This window comes from Myripristis murdjan, chromosome 13 (genome assembly GCF_902150065.1).
Source record: "Myripristis murdjan chromosome 13, fMyrMur1.1, whole genome shotgun sequence".
Classification (NCBI taxonomy): domain Eukaryota; kingdom Metazoa; phylum Chordata; class Actinopteri; order Holocentriformes; family Holocentridae; genus Myripristis; species Myripristis murdjan.
Window position 1 is genome coordinate 13,366,360 of NC_043992.1, and position 13,138 is coordinate 13,379,497.

The 13,138-nt window shown below is 40.8% G+C and overlaps 1 protein-coding gene across 1 annotated transcript in view; it reads left to right on the forward strand.

Moving 5' to 3' along the window:
• clcn2c (chloride channel 2c) overlaps positions 1 to 13,138 on the forward strand; it is a 162,942-nt gene that overhangs the window by 106,206 nt on the left and 43,598 nt on the right. The window lies entirely within an intron of this gene.

Sequence of the window (13,138 nt, forward strand, 5' to 3'; positions counted from 1 at the left end):
CTCAGTGTTATGTTGTTATGTTGCCTAGATGTCAGTTAAATGATTGGAGCCTGGCAGCTGTGTAATAAAAGTAGTGGAATCCAATTTATTTCTTCGCAATGTGAATGGAAAAAAAATCAGGTTATATACAGTGAAAGTATTGTCATTTACATGTCACCTATGTCCTAAGTAAGGCCCTTCTAGTTTAGGTGGTCAGTACATTGGGGTTCAGTAACAGAAAGCAGCGTCCAATCTTTGGATCAGTTCATTTCATCCATCCATCCATCCATCCATTTTCTGACACTTATTCGATACTGGATGGTTCTTTTCCCAGCCACATGCACCCAGCGTGCTCTGTGTGTGCTCTGGGGTCTCTTCCCAGTTGGTCTTACCTGGAACACCTCTTGGCTAGATGCCTGAACCACCTCAGCTGGCTCTTTTCAATGTGCAGCAGCAGCCGTGCATTGAAACCAACCCAGAGCTTGTGACCACAGGTGAGGGTTGGAACAGAGATCAGAGCGCTTTGCCTTCTGATTGAACCTCTTCTTCACCATGACAGTCCGGTACAGGGACAGCATGACTACCCACCGCTGCACTGCTTCCTCTGTCCGGCTCCCACTCCATTATACCCTCACTAAGGCAGTAACTCACTCACAACTCGGAGAGGGCAAGCTACCTTTTTTCCGACACATAACCATGGCCTCAGATTTGGAGGTGCTGATCCTTGTTCCAGCCACTTCACACTCGGCTGCAAACTGCCATGTTGTGTGCTGAAGGTCACAGTTCAGTGAGGCCAACAGAATCACATCATCTGCAAAGAGCAGAGATGCAGTCATGAGGTCACCATAAAGGACAATGAGCTGAACATACTGAGCGTCCCGTGTCCAGTATGTCCAGCCCATTTCATTTTAAGAATAAGTAAATTCTAAAAAAAGGCACTAAGAGGGATGTTAAAGGACTGGAATCTAGCTTAGCTTGCTTTAAAGCTACAATGAACAACTTTTCCATATAAATATAATAAGTAAATAGCATATATTACAGATTATCAGTCTTTGTCTGTGACTGTGTACATGCCTTAAACCCCCATATTGCCTTCAATTATGCCGTCCTTAATGTTTGGGATGATGGGCAATTCATAACAACAATACCAATAATAATGGAAAAAAGTAAACAGATTAACATGGGGCAGAAAGCTCCGCTCAAGATCACACTGCACATCAGTGTTGCTTTTACTCTTGTGCCGTCTGAAGGAGACTAAATTGTTGAAAAGTGACTCAGAGCTGGCTAGGACACTAGCCAACTTGCTGGGATTTCTACATAGCAGGCCAGCCGCATTAGATGATGTCACATTGTTCATCAGACAGCTCATCAACAGGAGTGACAAGTGTTGGGACGGGAACTTGGCTTATTTCCTGCTGGGGCTCAATGAAATGAAGAGCACAGGGAGGAGGCCAAATAAAAGTTTTGGAGCCCAGTGGATCTCTGTATCCAGCTTGCGCGGCGGTTGCTGTTGTGGCTGCTGTTTAAGGGCAGGTGGAGGAGAGCGCTGCTTGTGTTGTGATTAGATTGGCTTTTTATGTAACCTTTACTTACCCAGGTCGCTCTGTTCGGCTGAAATGAAACGTCCTCTCCGAATAGAGAACCATCGAAACAGAGGTTGTAAATCTCCTTTTACTGCGCCAAGAGTCAAGTGTGTTTATGTGTGTTGGGGGAGGGTGGAGGCGTGGGGGCGTAGGGCTGTGTTGTGAATGTCTTAGCGCAGGTAAAGAACTTTTGATACAGTGAAAAAAAAAAGACTCTTAGAAGAGTGTGAATGGGTACAGATTTGTGTGTGTAGGCTGGCTGTAGACAGGATTGGGAGGGGTAACTTTGAAACTTCAGTTTCCAAGCTACCAGTTATTCCACATTTCAACGGCTGTTGAGCTACAGTAAAGCTACCCTCAAGTGAAAAATAGTTTTGGTACCTAATGTAACTTTGAAGAGGTAGTTAAAGCTACTTTTCAAAAATGATCAAATCTAGATCTGGAGTATCCTGTAATACAAGTCGCATGACTGCACAGAATATCACCGATTAAGATGTACTGAGTTGTCTTTGAAATGAAATGCAAAGAAAACTGACTCTAAAAGCTCGGTAAGCCCATCTGGATTCTTTAAGAAGAGTGTTAGTTGAGGCTGAAAGAATTACGAGAAACACAGATGAAAACAAATAGCAATTCCCATTCCCTTCCCTTGGCCTAGCCCTAGTTTCGGAGTGCCCTCGACTGAATAGTGGCCTTTCAGAGCAGAGCTATAAGGGGTAAGGGTTGAAATGAGACCATCATCAGTAACTATAATCCATACAGACAGGGCATCCTATCCGTGCATGTGAACGTGTAAAATGGAGGTTTGGGGCTGAGTGGTAGGGGTAAGCAGTGAATTGAGACTCGTCCAAAAACAAAGGCAAGCAAAAACAAAAAAAAAAAGAAAGAAAAAAGAAAAAAAAAAGAATTGTGAATAAAATAATGAAAAAAATGCAGTTCTTTTCTATTCTCCTTTGTAAGAAATAGTAGTTGTAATAGTTGCCTACACAGATCAAAGAAGTCTTCAAAATAACAGCACTATCTAAAGTTGAATTGAGTAAAACCACCACCAAGCCAGTGCAAATTCTAATTAAACTACTGTAGTATGTGCAGTGAAAGCACTATCACTGGCTCCAGTTACTTAAGCATAAAGCTGATAGTCTGTGCTGCAGTGATGGAAGAAATAGCCTCTGTCTACTCTCAGTTTGTCTCTCCATGTCTGTCATCGTCTCTATATCATACAATAACGAATGTGTCTCTCAGCCTCCTCTCTGTCACCACAGCTCAAAAAGTTACCATCAAAAACCAATTTTTATTACTTTACAGAACCAATTTCACTGAATCAACTCTTCTTGCTGATGCTCAGCCTTCCATTCTCTGAGAGACTCTGTGTGTGTGTGTGGGTGTGTGTGTGGGTGTAGGTGCACTTGTCCCAGTCTCACTGTCCCTCCGCTGTCCTCTGGTGAAATCAGACACTGGTCTGATGACACTGTCCCACCCCACGTTGTCCTGTCGGCGTCATTCCCATCAGAGTGACGTCCAACCTATCGGGGTGTGTGTGTGTGTGTGTGTGTGTATGTGTGTGTGTGTGTGCATGCAGGTACTTTCTTCTGTTCCAAAGACAGATTCAGCATTGCCCTTTTCTGACATATAGGTATGAGTCATTGTTCTGCACATGAGGACGAAAGTGCTTCTATCTATAATCACCTGCCCTCAAATATCTCATCTACATGCTCACAACATCTATCTTTGGCCATACACTGACTCACACTGACTCACAATCACACACACATGTAGCATGTGGCCTGCGACACACACAGCATTTAGAGCAGGGCTGTAATGGTTCTGTCTAATTGCAGCCTTTTGGTGTTCTTGGATTGTGACTGGTGATTTTCAAACGGGAGGTTGCTGTCTCCCTCTCGTCGTTAATGAATGGTTCTTTTATTCTCGTCTGGTGGCTTCTTTTCATGCTAAAACTCCAGGAGGCCCCTTACGTCAACCCCTAAACTTTAGGAAGCAGAGCGTTCACCTCGTCCTCCGATCAGCAAATGAAGCTCTCTTTGTAGGTTAAGTTCATTAGCATAGCATCTATTGTTTAGAGGAAGTGTCTAGTTTCTGTGGCACTACTAAGTGGAGAAGAGTTTTCTGTGTGTGTTCAGTCTCAGCTCTTCAGCACACCTAAACACACAACCTCGCTTGGCATCCTTTGTTGTGAAATACTATTTTTAGTGGTGTGCAATTATGCACATCAACGGCTTTCAGTGTGAAAAAGTTTATTAATACAGGTGTGTGTGTGTGTGTCCTCAGTTAGTCCTCTGTTGGAGGGTGTGTGTGTGTGCAAGTTAGAGAGTGACAGAGAGCTGGCGGGACTGTAATTGAAGTGGGAATAGAAGTAGGGCCCCTGAGGGTCCCTAGAGGCCCCTAGGCGATAGACTGTCCTCTGAATGTGACACACACACACTCAAGCTTCCCAGAAGAGTGACAAATTAAATAGAAAATAAATGTCCTGGATACTGCGTCACAACCGGTACCCTTGCTATCCTTCGTTTCTCCCTTCTCTCCCTCCTTCACAGCATGTTCACCTGTCTTTTATTTGCTTTCACTTCTATTTCGACTTAGCTGACCCCGCTTTTTACTCTTTTCTAGTGTCGCTTACAAGTAAAATGATCAAGGAAACAGCCAACTAAAAGGAGGATGCAATACAGCAACAAAAATGCAAAATACAAAATTAGATGTTTTAAAATGGCAAAGCAACAGTAAGCTTCTTAAATGACAAGGAAACAGCATAATACTTGAATGAATGAAATCATAGTGGAACAAAGTGTGGTAATATGTGGGAAGTGCTTATTTTTTTTAATTGATGTCACCACTAGCCAATATTTTGTGCCGACCATCTCATTCTTGTCAGAGTGAAAAAGCCTGTACAACAGCATTTACACTACAGGAAACAAACTGTTATCATCTGGGATTCACTTGGAGTTGAGAATGATAATAAAAAAGGTGATAAATGATTTTTATGCATACTTGTGTGCAGTCCTAATAAAACTAGTTAATTCAGGTTAAGGTCTCCCCATAGACAGTGTGGTACTGATCAATTCTGCAATAACAGTGTCAAGCAAACTGCATCATATCTGTCATGTCAGAGGCAGACAGTGCTGACTGCATAATATCTGATTTTGAATAAATGGCCACTGTTGACCTGGTCCATCATTCTAACCTTAGTACTTTATCTCTCTATCTCTTTTTCTCTTGCATGCTCCCTCAGTAGGAGCGTGTCTCGAGTTAAACTATTATGTTGTTTTACATGGTGGAGTGGGATGTACCACTTACATAATTTCAGTTTCCCCTAAGAAGTGCTGTAGGTCATAGCGGTACACCTTAAAATTATAACCTCAATACCACAGCTCAGCTTAGACAGAAATTTAAATGAGATGCCATTTACAATGAAGGATTTTTTTTTTCTTTTCAGCTGAATGAATTATGCAGAAATATCAATATGCCAAGAAGATCCGTTTTCATAGTTCCCTATGGCCTTTCACGGCTTAATCATTTTTTCCTTCTTTGTGGTCTAACCAAGAGGCAGGAGGTCCACATCTCAGGTTTAACAACATCTGAGAATTAAAGGAAGGTTTTAATTGAAATTATCGCTTGAATCGTGTTTAAGGGCAGGGTGATATCTAAGTTAGTCGTGCAGTTTTGCCTGCTTGAATGTTAGCCACCTGTCTGGGTTGGTTGACATTAGTAATCAGTGCTACATATGCAGGACTTGTGTTCAGCAGATGTGATGTGCAGGCAGCACAGCATGTGGTCAGTATGCCTCATCTGCCCTAGGCTGGGGACACACAACTCGACTCAACAGACTGGGAAAGGATCATCCGCAGAATTTACTTCCCTATTGCATCATCAGAGGAAGACACACTTGGTTTTAAGCCGATTCTGTGGATCAAACACATGATCAGTGGAATTTAGGCACACACTTGATAACACATGCCTGATTCGACCATTATCATACCATTGAATTGACATTATCAGTCGTAATCACCCCCAGTGGTGGGGGTTAGTAGGTGCCCACTGCAGCTTCTAGTGGGTCAGAAGCTGTTATCACATATTTTTATCATCAATCTGTCTTAACCGGTCAAATGAGACCCTGGAGCCTGATACACGGTGGTGTAGCATAAAGTCCAACGAAGTCCGTCACAGAAGGAGGAGGTTGGTGGTAGATGGGTCAATTACACCGACCTTCACTCTGAAGCCGCGGGATCGAGTCCTGACTCAAGCAAGGACTGTGTTCCTTTTTAGATCAGCAAGCAGTGTTATCAAATGTTGCAATCAGTTTCCTAACCTTAGCCATTACCGTTTCCTAACCTTAACCATCGCAGCAAATTCTTTCCTAAGCTTAACAAAGACCTTTTCCTAACCATAACCAAGCAGCTAACAAAAGCTAAGCTAATGAGAGTGGCTAAAGTTAATGTTTGATTTGTTAAGAGTGATATGAAAATATGATAACAGCTTCTAACCCACTAGAAGGTGCAGCAGGGACCAACTGACCCATACAAGTGAGGGTGATGACGACTGATAACATCCATTCAATAGTGTGATAAACGTCACAGCAGGTGTGGCACTCTTGATTGTGAGTTCAGCTTATGCCAATTATAAAAAGTCAGAGACACGACCTGATGATAATAATTTAACAAATAATGGGAATAACACAAAAAATATAGGTGCTGGAATGTCTTTTTTTATATATATTGGTATAATGTGCTTTGTCTGCTTTGGTTTATGTGTTGAAAGTGGTAAAGGTGTGCTATGCAAAGCTGTAGGTCAAAATGAAATTTAGGACCATTTGCACTCAACTGTCACACAAACTCTATCAGTGAGTCCGGTCGGCACTTAGAACTCAATAGACGCCACTGTCAAATTTCATGTTTATTGCTTATTTTAATTTTATTTTTGGTCCTCACTTCAGTTGACCCTCTGTAATTTTGCATGGTGCATCTTTTAAAATGAAGGCAGCAGGCACTACATACAGTAGACTACAATGAATGAGCAACCTACAGTTAAATTAATAATAATACATGTTTTACTGAGGCTCTGTTTCAGACACACTCTGACAGAATTTTCTCAGGCCACAGTCGAGTTAGGTTCAAAATTTTATTGTGATGATCGGGTTCAGAAAAAAGTTGCTCATCCGCAGTCAGGTTCTAAATCCCAGGCCTGATTCAAGCTCTAGTGTGCCCTAAACTGTAGGCATGAACACCAATGATCCCTCCATTACTGAGTTAGCCCTCATACTGCTGCCTTAATTTTCAATAAGGGTCAGTATTAACTCTCAATAAGGCTGGTAGGTGCAGCAATATCCTCAATAAGGACTGTAGAGACAATATTTTCTCCAATAAGTCAGGTATTACATGCAATAAGGGTGGTGGAGGCACTATTATTAATAAGGATGGTGCACTCCTGCCAGTTGATCTCTCATTGAGCCTCATATTTGCTATCACTCATTTTGAGATGAGCGTACGGTTCTTCATATTAAAATGAATGCATGCAAACATTGAACATCCACCAGAGCCATGACAGACTGTTTGCAGTCATACTGGTGGAGGAGTCATCTCCTTATGTGAGGCACTGACCTTTTGATTGCACTCGGCAGTGCTGTTGGTAAGGTTCATAATCTCATGTTAAGTGCCTTATGGGCACATTAGAATCACAACAGCAAATGATACCATTGCTTAATGAGACTGTCAAAAGTCATCATGAATTTTCTAATAAACACCTAGTCACTGAGAATACACTCTCCCTCACTCTGAAATTAAGTTAATGAACATTATTTTACCATTTCCTCCTGATTGGTGATAAAAACCCGCTCTGTGGACTTGAAGGAGTCACATGAGTCACATCACCATAATATTCCAACCGGAGCACTACTGCTAAAATGCCTTTTGGATTTGTTGTATTTCTTTTAGCAAAATACATTACTGCAATCGAATAATGAACAGAATTAAATTGAGCGTTTGTTTTTTCTTTTGAAGCAATTCAGCCCTGAAGCTTCCGTATAACTTTATAAGTCTCGTTAAAATTATACCGGATTCACAATGCATACAGATTGTTAAGTAATATTAACTGTAATAGTAATGTAAAAAGTTTTCTTGTTCACTTATTCCTCTTTATTTTCAAGCTATTTTAGACCAACAACCCAGGAGTCTTTAGCCTGGTTTACGGACAGATAAACAGATAAATAGATAGATTATTATTTGTATATATGAATATATGGATATATAACATTGAAAAATAAAAATGAATTTTCAGCAAATGGAAATATGGAAATTCTTGACTCTCTCCACTCTCTGTTATTATATTTTCACAGCTAATATGCAAATGCACCCCAACCATCAGGTTACGGTATGTGCTCATTTTGTTTAACATAATGTGCTGCCTTGTAAAATCTACCAGCAGGCATTTCAGCAAAACAGGGTTATAACCTTGTAAACCTGCTCACCTATTGAGTTTGAGCTCAGATCGTGCCGATTGTGTTTGGCGGGGAGTTTTGGATTAAGTGAGATTGATGTGGTGTCTTGTCGGTGATCTTTTAGGCGTTCAAACTGTCAAGCTGTTGTTGTTGTTGTTGTGTTTATCCCGTTGGCTTACCCATGAAGAGACGACACCGTGGTGGGTTTTCTGTGAAGTGGACCCTTTTTGAAATTCTCTGAGGAATAGAGAAATCAGTTTGAGTCTCATTCTTGTTGCTGCCATTTCTGTATATCTACTCTGCTGACTTCATCACAAGGTGAGGTCATAGATTGTAAATTGCCCATATGAGATGTAGTACATATAAATGGGAAAGCTGGGATATATAGAATAATTTATTGTCTCCAGAGGCAGGCTGAATAGCAGCTCTGTCTTGCAGCCACATGATTTTACTCAGTTTATAGTATTATGTATCCAATTCGGAGTGATGAAGGAAACCTTTGCTTAATACAAAAAAAGGCTTAAGGCAGAAAAGCTAAAAATTACCCCAGTAACTAAATTTTTTTAATCACATATCAGGGACGAAAAGTGGTGAAGATACTCATCCTTAAGGTTGGCCACAGTGAAATTCTTTTCTGTTAATCACCGCAGCCTCATTATGTTGTTGAAGAGCTGACTGAAAGTTGCTTTGACTTAGGGGATGGTCAGTATGTGATTTAATTATTATTATTTAATATGCAGCCCTCAAAATAATTTAGCCTTCATATCAATGTTTTGTTTTGTTTTTCCAGGAGTTTCTACTGTGAGATTGGAGGCATTAGACTCCCCGGTTCCTGATTATGGATTTATTTTCATATTTTTCCTTAACATTTGGGGCTATTATTAACATATTTCATTTTGAAAGTAACTTCCCAACACTCATCACCATGGCTCCAGACATGTCCTTGACTAGCAGAGGCAGACAGTCTATATAAAAAAAAAATTTAACTTCGACAGTGACTCTGAATGAGGTGAAGATTAAAATGTTGTGGTTCATATTGAGGTAGGTAAGAAATGCATTGGTAGATCAGCCAGAAGTGAACAAGAGAAGGCATTGATTTTTCTATAAAGACCAATGGCGTTTTTTGTTTCTTTTTAAAGGTACTTTTGTTGCAGTAGATTTTAAGTTTGTTGCAGTTTTTTGTAGCTGAACTCAGTATTTCAAATAAAAAATGTGTGTGTGTGTGTGTGTGTGTGTGTGTGTGTGTGTGTGTGTGTGTGTGTGTGTGTGTGTGTGTGTGTGTGTGTGAGTGTGTGTGTGCGTGTGCGTGCGCGCGCGTAGTGTAAGTTAATATGTGCAACCTCTCTATTCACCTCCTCTCTGAACTGTAAATCTCGCTGAGCCCCGGAGGCATTTTCCCTTTACCACAGAATGGGAATTGAATGGGCCCTTTGAAATGGGAGTGTGTAAGATATAATATGAATTCATGAATTCACTGTGTGTGTGTGTGTGTGTGTGTGTCATTGGGTCACAGTACAATACTCTACACAGCAGTATAGACTGTAGTACTTACACCTAGAAGGGATCATGTCTTTAGCGGTTGCCAGCCCGTCACCTAGGCAACCCTGAGGCACCCAGGGCAGGACCCATGGACAACTGTCACTTGTCACAGAGTGATCACATCAACCTGATTGTCATGGTTACGGCTGCTTTCCTTAAACGATGGGGAAGTGGTGCTACGCCACTGCCATTCTCTGACCCTCACCTGTGTGTATGTGTGTGTGTGTGTGTGTGTGTGTGTGTGTGTGTGTGTGTGTGTGTGTATGTGTGTGTGTGTGTTTTGTAAGATTGTATCATTACTGGTAACTGAAACAGATGGTTCACATTACGTTGTTATCCTCTTACAGTATCCTCTCCTGTATGTTGCGTAAGAACAGCCAGGGTCAGAACCCGCCACAAGGGGGCACAATGAGCTTATGCAGTTGTTTTAAAATATATTACAAAAGAGGCTTAAAAGTGAAACCTAATATATAACAAAAATAAAAAATACACTTAAGAGATGACAGTTATACTGTATACATATCTATATTTCATATTTTATCTATATCACAGGTTTTTCTTTATTGTTAAATTGTTTAGAATCAAAGGTAATGGCTAAATTAGTTAAAAATAGAATATTGGATTTTTTTGTTGTTGCTCCTGCTGTTGTTGATGTTGTTGTTCTGATATTTAAATGCAATGTAACATTAAAGAGTAATTCCAGTATTTCAAAACTGGGGCCATATGTTACATTATTTGGGGTCTAAATGACTAATAGGGATAAAAATGTCTGGAATTGGCCCAGTATTGAGCTAGATCGCTTCAGCCGGCTGTAATGTAATCTGAGGGGGCAATTATGCCTGTCAGAGTACTTCGACTAAAAGTGCTTGTTTTTGCCACTGACAGGCTCAGATTTGCCCCCTTTTGTAGCCATGAAAGGGGGCAGCACAATCATGGAATGCAGGACAAGTCCATCCTGCAAGGGAAACTGGTGCGGTGGCTTCATAAATATTTCTGCAGCAGTCTCTACGACATTCCTTCACAGTGTCATGGCAGCTTTCGTGTCAACTTGTAAACTGTGTAAAATTTCAACATTAAACTATAATGCCCCCTTGGATTGTCATCGTAGCTCCGGGGGTCCATAGGTCGCCGATTACACCACCAAATGTGTAAGACGAGAGAACTTTCATCATAGCTTGAATATGGGGAATAGGTGAAATATGAGGTCAAAGTGGCAGAAAAATATAAACAAACCAATTACAATAGGTTGCCCTTGCACCTTTTGGTGCTTGCCCTCCTAAAATGACTCTGCTGGAACTGCATGCATTGACTGATGCATTTTTACAGATAATTATGTCTGACTTTAGAAACCTGAGTGGGCTGTTGAGAAAATGACACTTGGTCTCAGTTTTCTGTTAATACGGGTATGACGGCCAACTGCAAACAAACACCCAGATTGGATTGCATTTTGCTCCACTAAGTGTGTTTTTGGAAATTGTGTGAAGTTCTGCTAGCCTGCAGCTATGTTACATAAGGACACACACATACACACAGGTCTTGTCAGAGTTCACGGCCTCTCTAATAAAGTTAAGCCTATGTTATGAGTTGCCAGATCCTCTAAACCCATCTAACTCTTATGAGGTTTTACCGACTGAGAGGAAAAGAAGGAATAAGAGGAGGAGAGGAGGAGGAAGAGATGAGGCCAGAAACATCCAAAGGACAATTATCTCCCAACTTTCTTGTGGGAATAATTCTCTGTATATTTTACTCATTACGTGTCAAAGTATGTGTGTATTAGCCCAATACACCACTCTCTGACTCGCTTAGCCTTGTTAAGCTCTGATTCCCAATAGTCTGTGCCATGGTGGTTGTGTATGTGTGTGTGTGGGCGCATGTGTGTGTGTGTGTGAGAACACCTACGCATGGATGTGTGTGTGCTGTTCGGGGTGTGAAAGCGGCTGCAGTGTAGGGTTACAGAAGGAGATCCATTACTTCACTGTGGCAGCCGGCCTTAATTACAGCTAACTATAGACGGAGAGCAGAGGGAACTAGAGAGAGAGAGGGAGAGGGAGAGGGAGGGAGGGAAGGAGAGAGAGGGAGGCAGGGAGGGATGAAGAGATGGAGGGATGAGTGTAATTAAAAAGTCTATTTCAAACCTCTAGATTACATCGATGAGGTTTGTGTAATGACTGCGCAACACTCCCATTCACACTTCTTATTTTGTACACGGCAACACTGAATGTCACCTAGTCTCAACTTTTGTGTCCTTCTGCCAAAGAAATGACCTGCAGGCCTGATGAGTGTGGGTGTGTGTGTGTGTGTGTGTGTGTGCGTGCGTGTGTGCGTGCGTGTGTGCGTGCGTGCATTTTTCTCATTAGAATACCGGCCCAATTAAAGTTTCGCAAAAGAAAAAAAAAAATACAATTCTGTGAGTTCTTCTAAGGTTATGATTCAGATTCTTATCCATATAGTGGTATTTTCTTGGTTACAAGTGTAATACATCCACCAAGTTTGGTCCATTAACTCAACAACACGATTTTAAGCAGCCAAACAAAGCTGAATAGGTGTTTTGAAGAATGCTCAAACAAAACACTCCTTTCAGCCAGCTGGTGGTACAGTGCCAGTGCTGTGGCAGAAAGTAGTTCACCATTTTAGAAACCAGCATCGCCGCTCGAAACACCACTAATATAGGTCAGAATTCCACCTATCAATTTTTTTTTTTTTTTTTGTTATTAATTGTTTTTTATTTATGTATGTATCATTAACAATTGAAAAACAATCAACATAATGCTCTTCCTCCATACATAAAATACATTATATAGCAGACAAGAAACAATAAAAGAAAGAAAAAAAAAATTCATCCACAATTTTTAAATTATTTCTGCAGATCGGTGTGAGAGAATAATTGGGGAAGCAAAGAAGTAGTGTGTGACGGTGAAGCATGTGTGTGTATGCTGTATACACACCCATACATATGTACTGTATGGGTGCCTTCTTATTAGAAAGGGTGAATGCCTGGAACTAATTACTGCTAGAGTAGCTTTTTGTGTACATGGGCCTTATTGAGTGGTCCTCATAATATGACCTCACATGAATTCTACTCCCTGTGAAACAGTATCTTAAATAGTTACATCATCCTGCAGTAGTAGGTGTACATTAATATTTCAACCAATTAAACCTTCACAAATATTTAAACATCGTCTTTCTTGAAATTTGTCCTTTCAAATAATATTGTGTTTCTCTCCCAAACCTATGCTATTGGCTTGGGGTCAAGGTTTGGTCTGTCCTATTGGTTTATACTTGTGACTGATCCCGCCCAAACATATTGTTTCAACAGAAAATACAAATCAAATAAAATAGTCCATTTCACGGGGTTTTTAAAGGCAGTAATTTTACTTTTACGTAAGTATGTTTTTGCTGGAGTATTGCACTTAACTACATTTTAAAGCACACCCCTTACAGAGTTACACATTTGGTTGTGCTCTTGACAGTGAAACTGGATGTTTGTAAATGGATCAACTTTCTGCCTTTACTTTGCTGGTGCACTTTTTCTTTGTAATTTCCATATTTGCATCGAAAGAAATCTAATTTGAACTTCGAGGGCCTCCTCCTTTAG